Below are 22,291 nucleotides of genomic sequence, written 5' to 3'. Positions count from 1 at the left end.
GCTCAGATGGTAAACAGTCTGCCTGCAATACTGTAGACCTAGGTTCAATCCCTGGGTCTGCAAGATCCCCTGGAGAAAGAAATGGCAACCCACTCCAGTATTCTTGCCTGGAAAATCCCATGGATGGAGGAGCCTTCCAGGCTTGGAGGGCTACAGCCCATGGGGTCGCAAAGAGTCAGACATAACTTTTTTTTTTTTCTCACTGTTCTTCATAGCAGCTGTACCAATTTATATTCCCACCAATAGGGCAGGAAGGTTCCCTTTCCTCCACACCATCTCCAGCACTTATGGTTTGTAGACTTTTTGATGATAGCCATTCTGACCAGTGTGAGGTGATACAAAGAAAATCTTTTCCAAGGTTATACCTGTTCTCTGGAGACAGCTCACAATTCAAAGACAGATCAATATGTGTATGTATATGTGAAGGGGAGGGTAGTGAGAGGTGTATAAAGTCATGGTTCCCTGAGATCAGGTGACCTGAGGAGCCATTCTAGTTGGGAGTTACTGAAACCTTCCTTGTCACTACAGTGCATTCCAGCATCTCCTTGGGCCCAGTTCAACTTCCTGTAATCTCCCACGGGGTTTACTCTCAAGAGCCCTGCATGCAAATCTCTAAGCCAATTTCCCAGGGAAGCCAACCTAAGAGGGTGAAGACTATTCCTTCCTAATGTCTCTCTCATTGATTTTATTTTTAACTTTTTATTATGGAAACATCAAATATATACAAAAGTCAAGAAAAGAACACAACTCATCAAATTTATAAACATCTTGCCATTCTGGTTTCATCTAATCTTTGTTAAAACTATATTCTTTTAAAGTAAATAATTTCACCCATAAATACTTCACTATGTATTTAACATATAAAGGTTTGGTTTTTTTTTTTGAGGCAATAATCATGCCATTATTATAAGATATAAATTAATTGTAATTCCTTAAAGCCACCTAAAACCCAATATGTATCCAATATTCCTTAGTTGTTTCCATTTTTTTAGAGTACACATTGATTTGCAATTTTTTTTATCAAGAGGCTCTTTAGTTCCTCTTCACTTTCTGCCATTAGAGTGGGATATCATCTGCATATCTGAAGTGGCTATTTCTCCAAGCAATCTTGATTCCAGCTTGTGACTCATCCAGCCCAGCATGATGTACTCTGCATATAAATTAAATAAGCACGGTGACAATATACAGCCTTGTTGTACTCTTTTTCCAATTTTGAACCAGACAGTTGTTTCGTGTTTGGTTTTAACTGCTGTTTCTTGACCCACATACAGGTTCCTCAGGAGACAGGTAAGGTGGTCTAGTACTACCAGGTCTTCAAGAACTTTCCACAGTTTGTTGTGACTCACACAGTCAAAAGCTTTAGCTTAGTCAACGAAGCAGCAGAATTTTTTCTGGAACTTCCTTGCTTTTTCTATCACCCAACAAATGTTGGCAATTTGATCTCTGTTCCTCTGTCTTTTCTAAATCCAGTTTACACATCTCAAAGTTCTCTGTTCACATACTGCTGAAGGTTAGCTTGAAGGATTTTTGGCATAACTTTGTGCGCATGTGAAATGAGCACAACTGTATGAAGTTTGAACATTCTTTGGCATTGACCTTCTTTGGGATTGGAATGAAAACTGAACCTTTTCCAGTCCTGTGACCACTACTGAGTTTTCCAAATTTGCTGGCATATTCAGTGCAGCACTTTAACAGCATCATCTTTTAGTATTTGAAATAGCTTAGCTGGAATTCCATCACCTCTACTATCTTTCTTTGTAGTAATGCTTCTTAAAGCCCACTTGACTTTATACTCCAGGATTTCTGGCTCTAGGTGAGTGACTACACCATCGTAGTTATCTGGGTCATTAAGATCTTTTTTGTAAAGTTCTTCTATTCTTGCCATCTCTTCTTAATCTCTTCTATGTCTGTTACGTTGTTACCTTTGCTGTCCTTTATCATGCCAATCCTTGCATGAAATGTTCCCTTGATAGCTCCAATTTTCTTGAAGAGATCTGTAGTCTTTCCCATTCTGTTGTTTTCCTCTATTTCTTTGCATTGTTCATTTAATAAGGCCTTTTTATCTCTCCTTGCTATTCTCTGGAATTTTGCATTCAGTTGGATCTATCTTTCCCTTTGTCCTGTGCCTTTTGCTTCTCTTCTTTCCTCAGATATTTACAAGGGCTACTCAGACAACCACTTTGCCTTCTTGCATTTTTCTTTGGAAAAGTTTTGGTCACTGCCTTCTGTACAATGTTATGAATCTCTGTCCATAGTTCTTCATGCACTCTAAGAGATCTATCCCATGAATCTATTTATCACCTCCACTGTATAATCATAAGGAATTTGATTTAGGTCATACCTGAATGGCCTAGAGGTTTTTCCCTATTTTCTTCAATTTAAGCCGGAATTTTGCAATGAAAAGCTCATGATCTGAGCTACAGTTAGATCCAGGTCTTTTTTTTTTTTTTTCTTACTGACTATATAGAGCTTATCCATCTTTGGCTGCCAAAAATATAATGAATGAATCTGATTTCAGCATCCACTATGGTAATGTCCATGTGTAGATCCATCTCTTGGGTTGTGGAAAAAGTGTATTTGCTATGACCAGTGTGTTCTCTTGACCAAACTCTTAGCCTTTCCCCTGCTTCATTTTGTACTCCAAGGCCTGTTATAAACTTGCCTGTTATTCTGGGTATCTCTTGACTTCCTACTTTTGCATTCCAATCTCCTCTGATGAAAAAGACATCTTTTTTTTTTTTTTTTGGTGTTCATTCCAGAAGATGTTGTAGGTCTTCACAGAATGTTCAACTTCTTTGACATCAGTGTTGAAGCACAGACGTGGATTACTGTGATGTTGAATGGTTTGCCTTGGAAACAAATTGTGATCATTCTGTCATTTTTGACACTGCACTCTACTGCATTTTGGACTCTTTTGTTGACTATGAAGGTTACTCCATTTTTTCTAAGGAATTCTTGCCAACAGTAGTAGATATAATGGTCATCAGAATTAAATTCACCCATTCCCGTGCATTTCAGTTCCCTGATTCCTAAGATGTCGATGATCAGTCTTCCCATTTCCTGCTTGACCACATCCAATTTACCTTGATTCATGGACCTAACATTCAAGATGCCTATACAATATTGTTCTTTACAACATCAGATTTTACTTTCACCACCAGACACATCGACAGTTGAGCATCTTCCTGCTTTGGTCCAGCTGCTTCATTCTTACTTGAGCTATTAGTGATATCCCTCCACCCTTCCCTAGGACTGAACACTTTCTGACCTGGGTAACAGAGGTTGGGGGTGGGGGGCGGTGTGGTAGTCATCTTCCAGCATCATATCTTTTCACCTTTTCATACTGTTCATAGGGTTCTCCATGCAAGAACACTAGAGTGGGCTGCCATATCCTTCTCCAGTAGACCACGTGTTGTCAGACTCTTTACTATGACCCATTTGTCTTGGGTGGCCCTGCACGGCATGGCTCATAGCGTCATTGAGTTACACAAGCCCTTTTGCCATGACAAGTCTGTGATCCATGAAGGGGCCTAAAGCTAACACATTATAAATCAATTATATCTCAACAGAAACAAAAAAAATCCGTATTTTCGAAGAAGCCTTACACAAATCTCCTAACCAGAATTAGTCTTTCTCTGAATTCTCAAAATACTTGTGCAACATATGGCAGCAGCAAAGACATAGACTCTGAGTCACTGTTCTGCAGGTTACCAGCAATAGGACTTTCTTATCTACAAAATGGGAATAATGTGGCATTTACCCAGATAAAATTTTTCTGAGGGTTAAACAAGAGAATGAAGGCATATGCTATTAATTCTAAACTCTTAAATTTAAGGCTTCTATAGAATTCATCTTTGTGGTTTCTGATGAGTCTCTTACAGTTTTGAACACAATATATTCAAAACTGTACAAGATTTATGTTTGCTAGAACATTACACTCAACTTTTGACTGAAATTCTGGATCATTTGTTATCTCCTTAACATATTGAGAAGATAAGTTATCTATACCGTTAGAGGGAAATCCTGTGTTTTAGGATATAATCATTGATCCTAAGTGTGCCCTTATATGCTAGATGGGCTTTGGAAGGTCACTTACCCTCTCGAGCTGTTTTCAGATCTGTGAAACTTAAGGCATTGGTCTAAATCAGTGACTCTCAAAAAAATGTCCTAGATTGCCAAGAACTTAAAAAAAATCAGTTTTCCTATTATTTAAGAGACTTTTTCTTTAAGAAAGCAATCAGCACTAGTTCAAGTAACAATCTATGATCTTCCTACTTTTTATAATCAAAGTCATATAAAAATGATTTTATTTGCTTATGCAACCTTAATCAAAAGTAAGTAGACTGATTTTCCCCTGAGCTTTCTGTAATACTGAACCACAGTACTTAGCCACAAATTGTACCATAAGTGACATAAGTTGGCAACTGCTGTTCTTAATCATTTTTATGGTTCCCTTTTGCTTGCAAAAACTGGGATGCTCCAAGATAAATCAGGCCATTTAACTTTCAGTTCTTTTATGGCATTGTCATGTTTTCTATATGTGCTTATATACTTTTTGTTATTGTTGTAAAGGGACCAAAGACATGGAATCCAGTGTGGGGTACATTTCTAAGCCTGAGTGACAAGTGGGCATCATCTAGATAAGTAATGGGATAAGAGAGTGGAATAGAAACAGTGACTTGAGCAGAAGGAACTGGTATATACGCCTAAACACAAGAGATAACCAGAGAAACTTTGGTACTTTGGGTAATTTACTCTGTGTGCATACACATTTGTACTGTATAATGATGTAAAATGTATTTCTATGCATTGAGGTCAAAAAAGTTTGCTCACCATGACTTCAGACTTCAGGAAGCTTTCTTTAAAAGGCTGCTACAAGTCACCATGGGATATAGGTGGTAGATATCAACAAAGCAGCACAAATCCATCTCTCCCACTAAAGCATGAGGCTCAGAAGAGCATGTCCTAATGCTGATAACCTAAGAGTCTACCAACAAGTTCAAACTGAAAGAAGGACTTCCTTCAGAAGACCCAGAAATGGGCTGCTTCAGAGAGATGCATCAGTTTACTGCATCTTGTGTTTGTCAGTGGTAGTTCTGGGCCATTTCTGTGGTGTTACATATTTGTGATCTCTTCAACTTCCTGTGGCTCAGTCACTTTTCTGCTTAGCATCTACCATGGGAGAGCTGGGACTTGCCATCTGGGCCGGGAACTTCAAAGATGTGTTTTGGTTTACATTCTGTTACAATGAGGTCAATGCAAATTGTTTCTATGTTGTTGTTGTTGTTTTAATTTATTTTACTTATTTTTGGAAGAAGGAGACTAAGGGGAGTGAGCAAGGACCAGCAACAGTTTAATATGGTGTTGGCCTGACTTGAAAAAGAAAATCTAACAGATGTTCATTTTGATTCATTGTTTTCTGTGGGAATTGACTTTTCTACTATTTTTCAAATTCTATTTAGATCCAGATTTGTCTTAGTAAGGGGAAAATGCTAAATTTCCATTTAGAGATAGTCACTTTAACAGTGGCAACTTGCCATATTCTCCTAACTTTCCTTATTTTTTTAGAAATAACACAAACACTTCGTTGAATTTGGGCTGACCTGAACTTCATTTAGCTCTCCTTCAAAGGTCAACTAAAAGGCGTCAGTTCTCATGGAGGAAAAGAATATCAATCAGAGTTCAGAGTGAACCAGAAGAATCCAATTCCTACTAATCTTGCAGAAGCAGCAATCAAGTCTTAGAGAAGTATTGCAAATTCCCCAAGGACAAGAGGTGACTGGTGGTACAGCTGGACCCAGAACCAAGCTCAGGACAACCAGATAAAGCCCTTTCCACTTGGCATCACTACCTCTTTAAACACTTAGCAATAGCTCCTCCAAGATGGTGATTTCATGGAAGTCATTAGCCATGCAAATCAAATAAAACTCATCATACATTTGTTACTGGCAAGGAAATCTCAAAAGTAATTCTTTTAGAATTGAACATTTTATTTATTGGTTAATTGAGTCTATTATCATAGTAGGAGTTTCCAGAGAAAATCTTTAGTTTATTAAGAGTTTTTCCTTTGACAGATAATAAGATGGAACGTGAAAGTGAAAGTCACTCAGTCCTGTCTGACTCTTTGTGATCTCTTTGTGAATTCTTCACGCCAGAATACTAGAGTGGGTAGATCTTCCCAACCCAGGGATCAAATCCAGGTCTCCCACATTGCAGGTGGATTCTTTACCAACTGAGCTACCAGGGAAGCCCCAGTAAGATGGAAGGAAGTTCCCAAAGCATCATTAATTGTGTTATGTGCTATACATAATGGCTTTCCCCTAGAATTACTATTTTGGGAAGTAAGTAAATTATAATCAGAGGAGTTATTCAAGTCACAGGCTGGAAGGTGGAATTGAGGAAGGAAATCTGTAGCAATTTAAACAAGAGTTTCTCAACCTTGGCACTATGAGCATTTACACCAAATAATTCCTTGTTATGGCAGTGGGGGGCTAACCTGTGATTGACTGTAGGATGTTTAGCAGCATCCTTGGCCTCTACCCAGTAGAAAGTGAAAGTGAAGTCACTCAGTTATGTCCGACTCTTTGCAACCCCATGGACTGTAGCCTACCAGGCTCCTCAGTCCATGGAATTTTCCAGGCAACAGTACTGGAGTGGGTTGCCATCTCCTTCTCCAGGGGATCTTCCCAACCCAGGGATTGAACCCAGGTCTCCCACATTGTAGGCAGACGCTTTACTGTCTGAAACCACCAGGGAAGCCCATACACCTAATAGAAACACAACCTCAATTGTGATAAGCAAAACTGTCTTCAGAGCTTGTCAATTTATCTTGTCAAGCTCTTGTCAATATCTCGTGAAGACAGCCTGTCAATACAGCTTGTCAATATCCCTGGGGGATAAAATAGCCCCTAGTTGAGAATCGCTAATTGAAACAAGTCTGGGTGTTCAAATTTTAAGGAGATGGTTTCTTTACTAAGAGAGAGGCAGAAGAAGAGGAGAAGAGAAACAGAGAAAGGTATTATTATTTTTTATTATAAATGTAATAAATATTTATAAAACATAATATATGGGAACATATTACTTAAGCAACACCAAATTACCCAAAGTTAGTCTCAATCTGGTGTCACAGTCAACAAAGTCACAAACTGACATCCAAAAATCAATGAAAATAAATTTAACTCTCTAACAAAATTTCCCTAAGAGATATGGGACAGGCATTTCCCCTGAAATGTCCTTACACCCCTCTTCAACCATCTATTCATACTCTCATCACCACAGTTGCTCTTTCGCAATCTCTTTCTTCTCTCTCAAATCTGACTGTAAATGTGCTGGCTTGCCTGTCTCCTCTCCACGCTCACACTTTAGTGTCCAATGTCTCAGCTTTTCTGATGTGGTTCTCCTGCCTTCTCTTGGTCTAGATCCAGGTAACCTCATACCAGCTTCCCAGGTGGCTCAATGGTAAACAATCTGCCTGCAATGCAGGAGCCACAGAAGATATAGGTTCGCTTGATCCCTGGGTTGGGAGATCCCCTGGAGAAGGAGATGACAACCCACTCCAGTATTCTTGCCTGGAAAACCCCATGGATAGAGGAGACTGGTAGGCTTCAAGTCCATGGGGTCACAAAGAGCTGGACAGGACTGAGCATGCATGCACACACACAACATCTTACGCATTACTGAGATCCATACAACCAAAGTCCTGGATCTTAGGCAAATGCTATATCTTCCTTGGAATACTCTGAGATGGGGGAAGGTTTTTAATTTTATTGTTGTTGTTATTCAGTTGCTAGTAGTGTCTGACTCTGTGACCCCCATGGACTGCAATGCAGCAGGCTTCCCTGACCTTGACTATCTCCCAGAGTTTGCTCAAATTCATGTCTATTGACTTGGTGATGCTCTCTAATCATCTCATCCTCTGCCGTCCTCTTCTTTTGCCTTCAGAGTTTCACACATTTAAATCTTATACAAGACTAGTTTTATCCCTTTCATACTAGAAAGAAGAAAACCAGGATCGGCAGCAATCCCACTCCTCATAAACCCCAGAGTTCTTGGTAGGTGGTTTAGTCACTGGGAGCTGTGAGAAGAGAATCAAAATGAAAAAGTATAGTTTGCAACCCTAATCATGGGAGGAAAATACAACGATCTGACCTTTGCTCCCACATTGTTTTTTCCATCAAATTGTGAGGCTGACTTCAGGATGTTTCCATTTTATGTGGGGCCACCACCACCATAATGACCATTATCACATCATTATCATTTATTAAGTACTCACTATGTGCCACAATGTAAGCATTTTACATGAAGGTCATACTTTCAGTACTACTACTAACACAGGTGCTGTTAACATATTTCCAACTGACTGGTGAGGAAATTGAGTCTCACTGTGGTTATGTAAGCTACCCAGGACCACACAGCTATTCATTTTTTTATTTGTAAGTACAAGAAAAATTCCCATGCTCAGGAATCCCTGCTCTAACTTCTTTCTTTGCCATGTGTTTTCTCTGAATACCTGGTATGGTAGGTGGCCAGGTAAGAAGCACCACGTTGCCACTGCCATTCCATCTTCTAACAAAGGTCCATGGATGACTGATGAAGGGCTCAAATGGGTCACAGGAGACACTTTGCCCGTAATTTCCATTGTAAGAATCTATCCAAATATTCTTCCCCATGCTTGCTCTAGCTCTTTCAGAACTGTCTTGTGGCCTTGCTACTCAAGGTGTACTCCAGAGCATCAATATCACCTGGGAAATTTCAAGAAATGCATAATCTCAGGCCACACTCCAGAGCTACTGAATAGTTTCCCAGGTGATCTGAATACATTCCCTCAGGATGTTAGAAGGTTGTCCCAAATGTAAGACCTCCGTAGTCCAGTGGTTCTCACGCTGAGCAAATGTCAAGTTTACTTAGAGGACATGAGAAGTCACAGATTGCTCAGACTCCGCTCTGCTCTAGGGCTTGGGAGTCTGTAGATCTTGGGTGGGGCCCAAGATTTTGAATTTCTCACAAATTCCCAGGTGGTCTGGGACCACAGTTTGTGTACCATCACTATGGTAAAATACACTGAAAAACTGCTAAAAGGTAAACCAAACTGAAGCAGCTGATTTTCTAACAGGTTTCAGAATTGTTAATATGTTAGTACTTTGTTTCTCAAACTCCTGGCTCATTGAAACTATTTGGGAGGTGGGGAGCAAAATAACACTGCAGATTAGTATTCCACAAAACAAACTTTGAGAAACACTGCTCTACAAACACACAATATAAAGTTTGTCAATTATGATGAGAATGAAAAAAGTTGAATGCCATAAAATGACCTCTTTGGTTGGGTGAGGATTAGTCTTGGTTTTAGTACAGTGTCAGCACAGCTGTTATGTCTTTTAGCAAAAGAATAGCACATATCTCCAAGGGATTTGTACAGACTGAAAATAAATTAGAAATTATTGAGATTCACATAACATAGACCAGTAATTTAAAAGGGTCAAAAAATATATCGGCAACATTTAAACTGCTGTTTCATCCCCCCTGTTGAAATACAAGCCAAGAATAAAACATTGATTAAATAGAGAGCCCTGACATTTTACTCCTGGGCTGCTGGATACCAGCCTAAACAAAGAGCCAGTTAAATTCGAAAGACAAAGAATCCTTTTGTGAGGCAGTAAGTTCATCCGGGAGAAATATTAAGTGAAGTCTCCAAGGAGAGAGTTCCCCAACATCTTTACCTCCAATGCTCATTGAGAGGCACTAGGTAAAATCACATTCAAAATGTACAAGGGAAGGAAGGTGAAGAAATTTATTAGAAGATGGAACTGGGATACACATAAAACTCAACTTTTGCCTCCAGTGAGGGACATTTATATTAGGAAATGAAAATCAAAATGAACAACGAAAAATGAGCAAGAAAATACATTTTTCTGAGTAAACAAAAAGTGTCAATTTTACCATATTTTCTAAAGATAGACAATATAGCAGTGGACAGAATGGACATTCTTCTCTAGTCTCAAAGACTGTCCAGAGTGATAAGGAATATAGGTTCAAAAATAATAAGACAATAAATCAAATAGGAGTTATATTTGAAGATAAACAAGGAGAAAAGAGAGAGAAAGATCGAATTTGAGTAGAGTTGCTTTGTGTGCTTCAGTAAAGCTTCTTGGGTGATTTATTTGAGCTAAGAAAGAAGAGAATTTGAGCTAAGAGAAGAAAGGACCAATATAAACATTTGGGTAAAGAGCATTTTAGAAATCCAGAATAGTATAGGACTATAATGGGAAAATAGGGGTATTTACGGTACTGAAAGGAGACCACATAAGTTGAAAACTTTGCTTTGTACATGTGACCACGCTAAGTCACAGTGCTGAGTCTAACAGCGTTGTGCAGGTGTCAGGTAGGATGGCAGGTGATGATGTTCAAGATAAGTTAGACCTTAGCCTCCTGACTGTGGCCATTTCCCATGATTCATTCACTCAGCCCCCAAAAGCAACAAGCTGGTTTCTGCTGTGTTAGTACAGAACAAATAAAACATCTGACTGGATCCTGTTCTACATGTAGAGTCATACATAATGTCAGTAACTGTTGTTCTGGCCAAAATATTCTTTTATAACCCCTGCCTGCTGTTGAGAGTTATTCCTTGACAATAATGCTAAGTTCAACTGTGGCAAACAACTTTAAACAATTTAACGTTGCCCAGGGACTTTCCTTGTGGTCCAGTGGTTAAGAATCAGCCTGCCAATGCAGGGGACCAGAGTTCGATTCCTGGTCCGGAAATATCCCACATGCCTGCCGTGGGGCAACTAAACCTGTGCACCGCAACTACTGAAGCCCTAGAGACCGTGCTCCGCAACAAGAGAAGCCACTGTAATGAGAAGCCTGCACACTGCAACTGGAGAGCAGCCCTTGCTCATCGCAGCTAGAGAAAGCCTATGTGCAGCAATGAAGACCCAGCACAGCCAGAAATAAATAAAATTGCCCACCAACTTTAAATCTGTAAGGAGGCGTATCACATCTCTTCATAACAGTGTTGCAATCAAACATCAAAGAGGCCTCTACTGGAGAATTCTGAGTCCATTAGGCACGAAGTTCATTCTCTTTGTCACATATTGTAAAAGAGTTTCAGATGAATGGATACATTAGGTGGATTTTAAATATAATGAAATGATTGGTTGGGGTATTTAATAAAGTACAGATAAAGATTTCTTAACCCAAGACTATGAAAAATGAGTATGCAAAGGATATAAACATATCTAGACATGATTTTGTTGGAAGAACATTTTGGAAAGTAAATGTGCTTAGGATTATTTTAATAAAAATAAAAAGTATGCAGAAAGATCCCCAAGGGTTGGGGTTAATTAACAAATCATTTTACTTAAAAGTCTTACAGGGTATTCATTCCTAAAAGACAAAAAAGGTTGGCAAGGGAATTCAACAAAGCAAGACAGCTCAGACTCTAGAAAAGAATTTATCTTCCCTACTGTGATTTCCAATACTATGAATCTGGACATTTGCCTTCTAAGAAGTTCCAGTTCTTGAAATAGAAACTCTCCCACTGTCCTGCATGGACTATGTGATTACTTCATGACTCAGAAGTCTCAAATATTACATTTGCTCTGTGCTTTTAAGAGGCATCAAGTGAATAAAGACTGGCTGAAATCATTTACGGAAGAGGCAAAAATCTGCTTTTCCTTTCTGCAAGATGACCTGATTGTCTAATCACATTCCAGCCAAATCTGGCTTGTGTTGTTAGAGGAATTATCTCCTCATTAAAAACAAATCTTAATAGGCCTAATTTGAAGTCTGCATTTGTCTGTAACTTGATCAAGAGGGTAATGACCGTGAACCATGCTCTACAGAGGGAAAGTAAAAGAAAGTCAGAGACATTAAACAGTGCAGATTATAGTCACATTAGAGGCCTTTTGATATGCAAATAGAGCATACTAAGCAAAAAAAAAAAAAAGCAATGCGCTTGCTTCTATTTCTTCTCTTGATACTTTCCATAGTGTGTGCAGGAAAATCTTACTTTCTAAGAAATGGTTTAGTTTGAGAGATCTATAATTGCTCTTTTCAGGGCCTTAGTCTCCTCAGTTGTAACATAGGGATAACAATGTTTGTAATTATTATAATAGTAAGTAAGTAATAAAGTTGCTCAGTAGTGGCCAACTCTTTGTGACCCCATGGACTGTAGCCCACCAGGCTCCTCTGCCCATGGGGTTTTCCAGGCAAGAGAACTGGAGTGGGTTGCCATTTCCTTCTCCAGGGGATCTTCCCGACCCAGGGATCAAACCCGGTCTCCAGCATTGCAGACAGACGCTTTACCGTCTGAGCCACCAGGGAAACCCAATTATTATAATAGGGCTATAATAAAGATTAAATGAAGTAATATACGTGAAGCGTGCAAAATAACATCCAGGTTACTATCATTAGGCTTAGGTCTTATAGGTTTTGTTATTATATTGGCATTCTTTTCCTATCTCTATACGGTTCTATTGGAGAAGACAAAGGCACCCCACTCCAGTACTCTTGCCTGGAAAATCCCCTGGGCAAAGCAGCCTGGTAGGCTGCAGTCCATGGGGTCGCTAAGAGTCAGACACAACTGAGCAACTTCACTTTCACTTTTCACTTTCATGCCTTGAAGAAGGAAATGGTAACCCACTCCAGTGTTCTTGCCTGGAGAATCCTGGGGATAGCAAAACCTGGTTGGTTTCCGTCTATGGGGTCGCACACAGTCGGACATGACTGAAGCGACTTAGCAGCAGCAGCAGCATACTGTTCTATATCTATTCTATACCATTTCTATTTCTGTACCATTCTGTATCTATTTCTATTTCTAAACCAGTCACAGATTCACAGAATTAGATTCACAGAATTTGGGGACAGGAAAAAACTAGGGTATTGTTTCCAGAACCGTGTTCCATGAATAACTACTACTATTAAGATATTAAGTTAAATAAAAATAGGGTTCTCTATTCAAAGACTTTGGAAATACTTGGCTAAGTAAAATCAGAACCATATCGCAATAAGACCTTTCATAATTTTTAATTTACCAGCAACATGAATCTCAAAGAGGGTAACATTTTATTCAGTCTTTCCTATATTTATTTGACCGTAAACACATTTCCCATAGAATGTCTGATAAACTCTCCAAAGAACATTAGTTTCTAAAGAAAATTACGGATGACAACTCAGTGATACTCAAAGAGAAAAATGACTTCTCCTAGGCCCTCATCTACTTGGGGACAGAGTACAGACTTATGCCTGAGTCTCCTGGTGTCTCTAGGATTCTCTGCATAAATCTGGCATCTTGATCTGGCCTGCATTTCTGCAAGGAAAGATCTTCAGTGAAATGAGGAATAAAACCTGGTGTTTAAAAGCATGGACCCGATTTAACTGCCTACTTTCCACTGTATGATCTCATGAAAGTTATTTCCCTTTCCTGGGCCTCGCTGTGTTTTTGTTTTTTTCCTCTCCACTGAAAATGGGGGTAATGCTTGCACCAGCCTCATGGGATTGTTGCGAGTTTAAATGACACAATGGATGTAAAACACATATATTACTTGTAAACAATTTATCATTGTTCCTAAAACATATAAGTGCTAAAAATAAGTTGCCAGTTATTGAGAAATAGTATTTTTAAAGAGGGGCAGATTCCTTCATAGAGAAGGAAAATCTGATGACAACGAATTTTTTGCTGTCAACTACTTTTTAAGACTTTGCAGCAGAAGCTCCTCAATAATGCGCTACTTGAAGCAATGCTAGGAAGCTCTCTAAACCACTGAACCATGACATGGCCAAAAAAAAGAGAAGACTGAACTTTTTCAGGCAGGATAGGAGATACTGTCCTAGGCTTTGAGTCTTTGAATTCTACTGCAGAAATTTCTCAGGAAGCAGCCAAAGTGCCCCTAGTCCTAGGCTAAGGGTTCTGTCATGGGCCATGCACCAGGCTTATCTGTGAACTTCTGGTAACCAGTCCATTAGGTAAGTACAGACACTGAGACTTGCCTTTCACCTTAGCTAGTTTGAGAATTAGTCTAGAAGAGGGGCCCTCAAATGTGTGTTCCTTGGAGAAGGAAATGACAACCCATTCCAGTACTCTTTCCTGGAAAAATCCATGGACAGAGGAGCTTGGTGGGCTGCAGTCCATGGGGTTACATGACCGAGCACACACTCATGAGGGGGGTGGACAGAGATGGGTTGGTAGCAATAAATTGGTAGAACTGAAAGAAAAAAAAAATGTGTGGTCCTGAAACAGTAAAATCAGCATCTCTTAGGTACTTGTTAGAAATGCAAATCTCACTCCCACCATAGACTTGCAGCATTTGATCCTGGGTAGGGCCCAGCGATATTTATGTAGCAAGTCTTCAGGTAATTCACATGCACATCAAAATTTTCAAAGCAATGACAACATCACCAGGATAACTGCATCTTCAAATTCAGTACAGCAGGAGTAAGTAGTATATCTCCAACTCTGCTGTACAAAAAAAAAAAAATACTATTTCTCTGAAATCAAATTAAATTTTACTTTGAACTGCTGTTCATTCAGGTTAGAAGTAATTTCAATGTCACTTAGGATTAGGTTTGTTATGGGTAATGGAGACCCAAAGTAACAGTGGCCTAATGAATAGGTAGACTTTTAACCCTCCTGCACTGTTGGTGGGAATGTAAATTGGGACAGTCACTATGGAAAACAGTATGGAGGCTCCTAAAAAAACTAAAAAGAGTTGCCATATGATCTAGCAATCCCACTCCTGTGCATATATCCTGACAAAAACATAATCTGAAATGATCTATGACCCCTATGTTCACAGCAGTGCTGTTTACAATAGTTAAGACATGGAAACAACCTAAATCTCAATGAACTGATGAGTGGATAAAGAATACGTGGTGCACATACACAAGGGAATACCACTCAGCCATCAATAAGAACAAAATAATGCCATTTTCAGTTACATGGACGGACCTAGAGATCATTAAGTGAATGTAGAAAAAGAAAAATATCATATGCCATCACTTACATGGGAAATCTAAAATATGACACAAATGAACTTATCTACAAAATAGAAATGGATTCACAGATGTAAAGAACAGACTTTGGTTGCCAAGGAGTAGGAAGAAGGTTGGACTGGGAGTTTGGGATTAGCAGATGCCAACAATTATATACAGAATGGATAAACAACAAGGTCCTACTGTACAGCACAGGGAACTATATTCAGTATCCTACGATAAACCATAATGGAAAAGAATAAGAAAAAAGAATACACACACACACACACACACACACACAAAACTGAATCACTTTGCCATATACCAGAAACTATAACACAACATTATAAATCAACTATATTTCAATTTAAACAAAATAAGCAGACTTGGCGAAAATAAAAGCCAAGCAGCAAGGGTCCTCCAGAGGTGGATTCTGCTTTCTGCCCTACAATCCACACACTCTGAAACAAGAGGACATACAGGCCTGACTACCATTTTTCACGGAGTAACAAAAACTTGAAGAGGACCCAAATCCAGACTTCAATATACTATTCTCCCATATCACAATAATTAATTTAATAATTCACCGTGGCAATCCCAGAGTCAGACCAATTCCTAGAACTTTTAAAGCTCACTTTAAGTATCTTGGACTTGCCTATGCATCCGATAGTCCCCCCTCCCACCTTTAACGATTAACTGCTGAGGTCTTTAAAACTCCATAATTTTGGAACCCATGTTATTTTCTTCTCATCCTCACTTGCTTGTCTAGGATTCTTTCATTTGTCATAGACTTTTATTTTCTTGGTCCTTTCTTTATACCTAGAACCCTTAAGCAAAAAAGGTGGGTGGAAGCACATTTTACAAATTTATTCTCATGCATTTAGTGTTGAAGTCAATCTCTAATTGCAAAATTATTTTCCAGGAGGAACTAATTATCATAAGATTGATACTTAGTGCAAATTTAGTTTCTTTCCAGTCTGCCCTATTTGTGTAAGTTCCTTTTTTCACTGTTTCTAGTTTGCAGCTAAGGGGTTCCATATTTCCATTGGTCTGGGCTACTAGCAACAATGTTTATATAGTGATTTTTTTTAAATGTAAGTAAAATCATTGGCAAGTTCAGAAGGACTTGGCATACATTTCTCAATGTCTACTACTGTGTCTAATGAATATTCAGCATTTTCTAGTGCATAAGATAATCAATTATGCATTTGTTATATTACTAAGCAGTAATGATTTCAACAATATATATTCAGAAACCAAATTTGATTTACTCCTATTTATGTTTTCCAGGATCATCTCTGTTCTATTATATGAATCTCTACATTTTGTTTCAGTCAATATTCCCCAGAAAATAGAATTTAGATAAATGTGAAGGTGATTTTTCTTCTATACCTGTTTACTTCTCTAACAAAAATTTCCAGGAGAAAAGGAGGAAAGGGGAAATCTTATCAAATCAAATATTATATCACTTATATTAATTTGATAGGAATAACTCATTATGCAATTTGGATCTCAACTTCATTCTTTACTTCCCATTATGTTCATGCTCTAATATACCTCTTGGACAATTTTTTTTTAATGCGAAATTAAGAAGAGACAAGACATATGTGGTTTTTCACAAGAGGAACAGAAAATCCATATGAATCCAGGACACTCATCAACAATATCCTCACCTGCTAAGGATTAGGTGAAGCTTGTGTATACAAACTAAATCAATAAAATGTACTCTGTACTCTCAACTTTTTGAACTCTGCATTCCGCCTGGTCTTTCATTTTGTACCAACCAGGCAAAGGCACAGAGGTAGCAAGATGGAATTTCCTTCTATGATCTCTTTGATTCACTCAAACCAGAATCTATTAGCTCTTCTCTCCTGAATGGAAGAAGATGAATTTTGAAAAGATGGAGTTCATGAGTGCAGAAGATTTATACTTCTGATTAGACCCTGACAGTCGTTCCACTTGTTCCAGAAACTGAAGGGAAAGGTTTATGGGGGAAAAGTGGGGAGGGTGAGAAGGAGGGGATGAATAGCTATATCATTTACGTTTAGCCACAGAATATATTATACAGCACACTTGATTTTACCTCTCTCCTGCCCTTGACAGACATTGCTAATCAATCAGGTCACATTTCCCACTGACATGGGTATAGCCTCAGAGTCTTTCTTGGCATAGCTTTTTAAGCAGCTGTTACAAATCTATCGGGTTTAGCTTAGGAGACTGATTTACTGAGTGCATTATTTATTCATTTATTCAACATTCATTGAACATCTAAACTGTGCCAGGGATGTCAAAGGCATTCAAGAGCAAGACATGAAACTTACATTGTAATGAGATGAAAACTTTTTATTGCCTTTTTCAGCCCTACACATTTGCTAGGCATACAGTAGGTGCTCAATACATTTCCTTTGTCACATTGCTATGAATTGGCTTGCGAAGAGCATTCTGGCATCAGCTGACCCTGCTAAGAAGTGGAGTGTGGCTATGGTTCTCTCTGAAATAATAACATTTGTTCCACCTCAATTCACTTCCTGCTTAAGGTCTATCAAAAACAAACTCACCCTCAAAATGAGTTCTCCACTGGATATGTTTCAAGGGGCAGGAGTAGATATCCAAGAGAAGAATCATACTTGGAAATGCAACTCATCCCTTAAATCTGACCACTGCATGTCTTTTAGATCTGCTGATTAGTCTTGCTAGAACACAATATCAGACTCCATCCTCAAAGGAAATAAATTAAGCTGCACCCCATGAGAACAAATGGTTGACACTGTGCTCTTGCAAGCATCTTGTGTGCAGCTGTGAACAGCTGTGTTAGTGCCAGTTAAGCTGTGATAGCATCACAGGGGGCGGGGGGCAGCGATAAAGGGCAATTCATTCACAAAGCACTATTCAAAGGGTCTCACAGGTGTGTTCTAAGGATTGGTTTTCTGCTATCTTCTTTCTATCTAAAATTTATCCTGAATTTAGATGATTGAGTAATAAAATTCTCCCAGAATTATAGGTCTGCTCTCTCCAGGGATGGTGTTTTCAGAATACATGCTGTGACATTCATAAACAAATATGAAATAGGGAGAAGCATTCCCCACTTGACAAAAAAGAATTAGCTTCTGACTCTCTGGAGTGATTCTTTGACCACTGATTCATTCCCTTATGAATAAGCCTCAGTCTTCCCTGCCTCCGATAGAGGAAAGCACAGAATGTGCCAAAGAGACTGGTTCTTTCAGAGAACGGTTTTATTTATCACCCTTATTTGCAATTTTACTCCCCTAAAAGGAGCCGTCAGCTGCTCATCCATTGACTACAAATGGCCAGCTCTTTTGGTGAACAAGGACGGGGTCAGATGCTAACTGCTGGTGAAGGGGACAGAATGAGGAGAGAAAAGGGCATCGTGCAAAAAGGAGAATGAAATGGCATTTAGATGTTTGCTTTAAACAGACTTCAATTGAAGGGGAAATTGTGTACATGAGGTGCTCTCTTAAGAAATGAGTTAGGAAATAAAGGAGTCAAATTAAAATTGGATAGAAATCCTAGGGCAGTGTTTCCAAATGCTGGCCCAGTTCATGGGACACCTCTTTGGAATCAACTGCCTAGTAATCAATTGCCTAGTAAACTTAAAGCTGCAGGTCTCTAATCACAGAATCACTGGGAAGTATGTCTGGGGTTTTCTGACTGACTCCCCCAGATGAGCCTAGAGCATACGGTTAGATTTGAGAATCACTGTTAGATCCTAGGCTAAATAAACAAACACAAAGATTAACAAAGCTGATGAAATATTTAAGAGGGAAAAACAGTGTATAGAACCAGAAAAAAGAGATGGCAGGGCTGACCTATCTGAAGACAAACTAATATAGCATTTTGCAATAAATGCACGGTTATTAACTGAAGACTTACAATGTATCCAGTGCTACTCCAAATGCTTTCTGTTTCTCACTTTTTAAAAATCTTTGAATTGTAAGGAAGTCATAAGCAAGGAAGGATCCAGGAAGCAGACTGCACACGAGACACAGCATTTTTAAGGCACTCCGAGATCGCACAGCAGGTAGGTGGCTGAGCCAGGCTTCCAACTCAGGCAGCCTGGATCCAGAACATGTTTTTGTTGCTCAGTTGCTAAGTCCTTCCCTACACTTTGCGACACCTTGAACTTGAGTCCACCAGGCTCCGCTGTCCATGGGATTTCCCAGGCAAGTAGGTTGCCATTTCCTCCTCCAGGGGAATCTTCCCAACCCAGGAACTGAATCCAAGTCTCCTGCATTGGCAGGCATGTGCTAAACCTCAACCAGATACTGTTTTCCCTATGCAAATACAGGCTCTGAGGAAACAATGTTTAATAAGGTAGTATCTCCCCTTAAGGAGTTCATAGAAATTCATGATGTCTTATAGCAAGTGCAGTGAGTAAAGTGCAGACAGAAACTTAAGAGATCCCTGCAGGACTTGAAACTCATTTTTATCCTTGAGATTTTTCATGGTTTGTATGATTAAGCAGAATATAATTTTCTGAATATAAAACTGCCATTAGATTGGACACTATGAACCAATATTTGACCACTTTTGATCTACAACAAGGGAAATTCCAAAAGATAGCACTGAAGAGAGGAGCAGAAATAGAAAAGCTCATTTCTTCAATTGTGTTTTGATAATTAATAGGTCATCTCTCTGTGAGAAAAAGTTGAGGTTCACCATTCACATAATGACCTAGTTATTTGTCATGTATTTACAGACCCCTGGTTAAAAATTAAGCACTAGCTCCTTAACCATATTTAAATATTACAAACAACAATATGAAGAGAGAGTATTGTTTCTTTCTATTTTGAAGATGAGAAAACTGAAGCCAAGAAGGTTTAGATTAACGTGCAAATAAGAGGTAAAGCCAGATTTCAGACCAAGGTTTGCAAAATTCCAAAATTTGTGGTCCCCTGCCACTCTGTAGCTGCAGGTCATAGGTGAGGATGTTCACTTTCACATGTTATAACTCATATTTATAGCTGGCACCCACCCACCTAACATTAGATGTGTTTACTGCCTCCAGATGACATGAAACACGGTAGATGTCATCATTAACACTCTGAGTACTTAAGCCATATTAATTCATTCAATCAGCTTACAAACGAGACATCTTTTATACTTTTGTTACCCAAAATATTTTATGAAAATGAGTCAATCTGCTAGTCTCTGAAAAAAAGTTTTTACCTGTTTCTTTGTTCATCAGAGAAAATTCTGACTGCTATTTTAAAAATGAAGTAAGTTCTTAATCCATCAAAGTAATCCAATACCACCCGATTCAAGATCAGAACAGATATTAAAAATGCCTCAAAGAAGAACTCACCAATTTAGAGTTACTGAAGGGACAGGCAATTCTGAATTAATAAAAATCTTAATTAAAGTATAAGTTATAAGAAAGTATATCTTATTACCTTTTGATATCTGATGGATGAATGAATCAAACTGGAGTGTGGAAAGTATAAGATTATAAAATATGAACTGGGCAAAGACAGAACCATGGGGAGATCTCATTGGACCTATTTTGATGACCAGATGAAGGCTATTGAATATAGTTTTACATGTATTTATGGACTTCCCTGGTGGCTCAGTCAAGAGTCTGCCTGCAGTGCAGGAGACCCCGGTTCAATCCCTGGGTCAGGAAGATCATCTGGAGAAGGAAATGGCAACCCACTCCAGTATCCTTGCCTGGACAATTCCATGGACTAGAAGCCTGGCAGGCTATGGAGTCTCAAAGAGTCAGACAGGACTGAGCAACTTCACTTTCACTTTATGTATATTTATAGGTCAAGGTGCTGTTATACTTTGAGGGAAAAAGTAGTTTGTGGAAGCCAGTAAAGATTTCCTTTACCCTTACAATCTTTTTATACTGTATTCTATATATAGATGCATGTATAAATGCCCAATCAGTAAGTCATGTCTGACTCTGTGACCCCATGGACTAGAGCTCACCTGGGCTCCTCTGTCCTTGGGATTTCCCAAGCAAAAACACTGGAGTGGGTTGCATTTCCTTCTCCAGGGGATCTCCCTGACCCAGGGACTGAACCTCTATATCCTGCACTGCAGGCAGATTCTTTACTACTAAGCCACTTGGGAAACCTGTATGTATATATGCATATACACTGTACTACATAGAGACATAAAAACCAATTTACTGATATCAACTTTCTTAAGCTATTATTTCAACACAGACAGGTATGAAGAGTTGGAAGACAATGATAATAAACCCATGACTGGAAATTTGCAATCCTCCATCTGAGGATGAGAGGCAAGAGGGAGAGAATATCGATACGTCTACAAAAAGAATATAGAGACTGCTTTCAATTATAGCAAGTAGTAATGGTCCTACGATACACATACATACTAAGGCAAAGCAATATATATATATAGTATTATATATAATCTGTGCCATATATATGAAATCTCACAAAGATAATAAGCTCCCCAGATTTCATCTAAATAAACACAAAATTTGAATTGTTAGGGATGGAATTCATAAAGTCTTTTTATAGTGTCAAGCTTAAAAAAAACAACTAAAAAGGGACAACTGAGTATGGTTTTCCTATTTGAAACAGCCACACTTTGTTCCATCACATTTATGACTCTTCTCATACCAATGTCACGGAAAACAAAATTCTTATTGGCATTCATTTTTGGTTTGGTCATTTAGACCTACCTCCAATATCTTTCAAGAAGAAAAAGTCATCTTCTGCTACAAAATAGGAAGACTAGCCAACAAACAATAATGAATAATCTTGAAGGGAACAAAGAAACACAGGGGAAAATATGATGTATCTATTGCTCATAACACATTATTCCAAATCTTAAGGGGCTTTAAACAACAAACCTGTATTATCTCACATGCTTGTGGGTCAGGAACCTGGAAGCAGTTTATCTGGGTGGTTCTGGCCCAGGGTGTCTCATAAGGCCGCAGTCAAGGTATCAGCCTGGGGACACTACCTCCTGGATAGGACTAGGGAGACAAGACCTACCCCTAGGACAGGAAGGAAGTGGGGAGGTCGTGCAGAGACTGAAAACAAAGCCAATAATTGTAACAGTGCACTGTCATAAATGTTATGTGGACATGGTCTCTCTCAAAATAGCTTACTGGACAAAGTTAAAGCCTTTTCTATGTTAACTTTTCTATGTTAACTAAACGCTTTTCCGTGGCTGTAATTTCTCCAGTTTATGGTGCAACAGAAAATCTAACATGGATTTCTCCTTCACAATTTTACCAAGAGAAGAGTCGTTCTTACCAGAGATCTTCAGGAACCGCAGCATACATTTTTCCTTTGCTTATTAAGTCAAGGACTTTCCTTATGAACGG

General features: G+C 38.9%; 1 protein-coding gene across 1 annotated transcript in view; it reads right to left on the bottom strand.

Annotated features, from left to right (window-relative positions):
* Positions 1 to 22,291, bottom strand: part of LOC122432858 (poly(A)-specific ribonuclease PARN-like) — an 853,726-nt gene that overhangs the window by 549,243 nt on the left and 282,192 nt on the right.

Source organism: Cervus canadensis, chromosome 32 (assembly GCF_019320065.1).
Source record: "Cervus canadensis isolate Bull #8, Minnesota chromosome 32, ASM1932006v1, whole genome shotgun sequence".
Classification (NCBI taxonomy): Eukaryota; Metazoa; Chordata; class Mammalia; order Artiodactyla; family Cervidae; genus Cervus; species Cervus canadensis.
The sequence above is the reverse complement of the archived record's forward strand: the minus strand, read 5'-3'. Positions and strand labels throughout refer to the sequence as shown.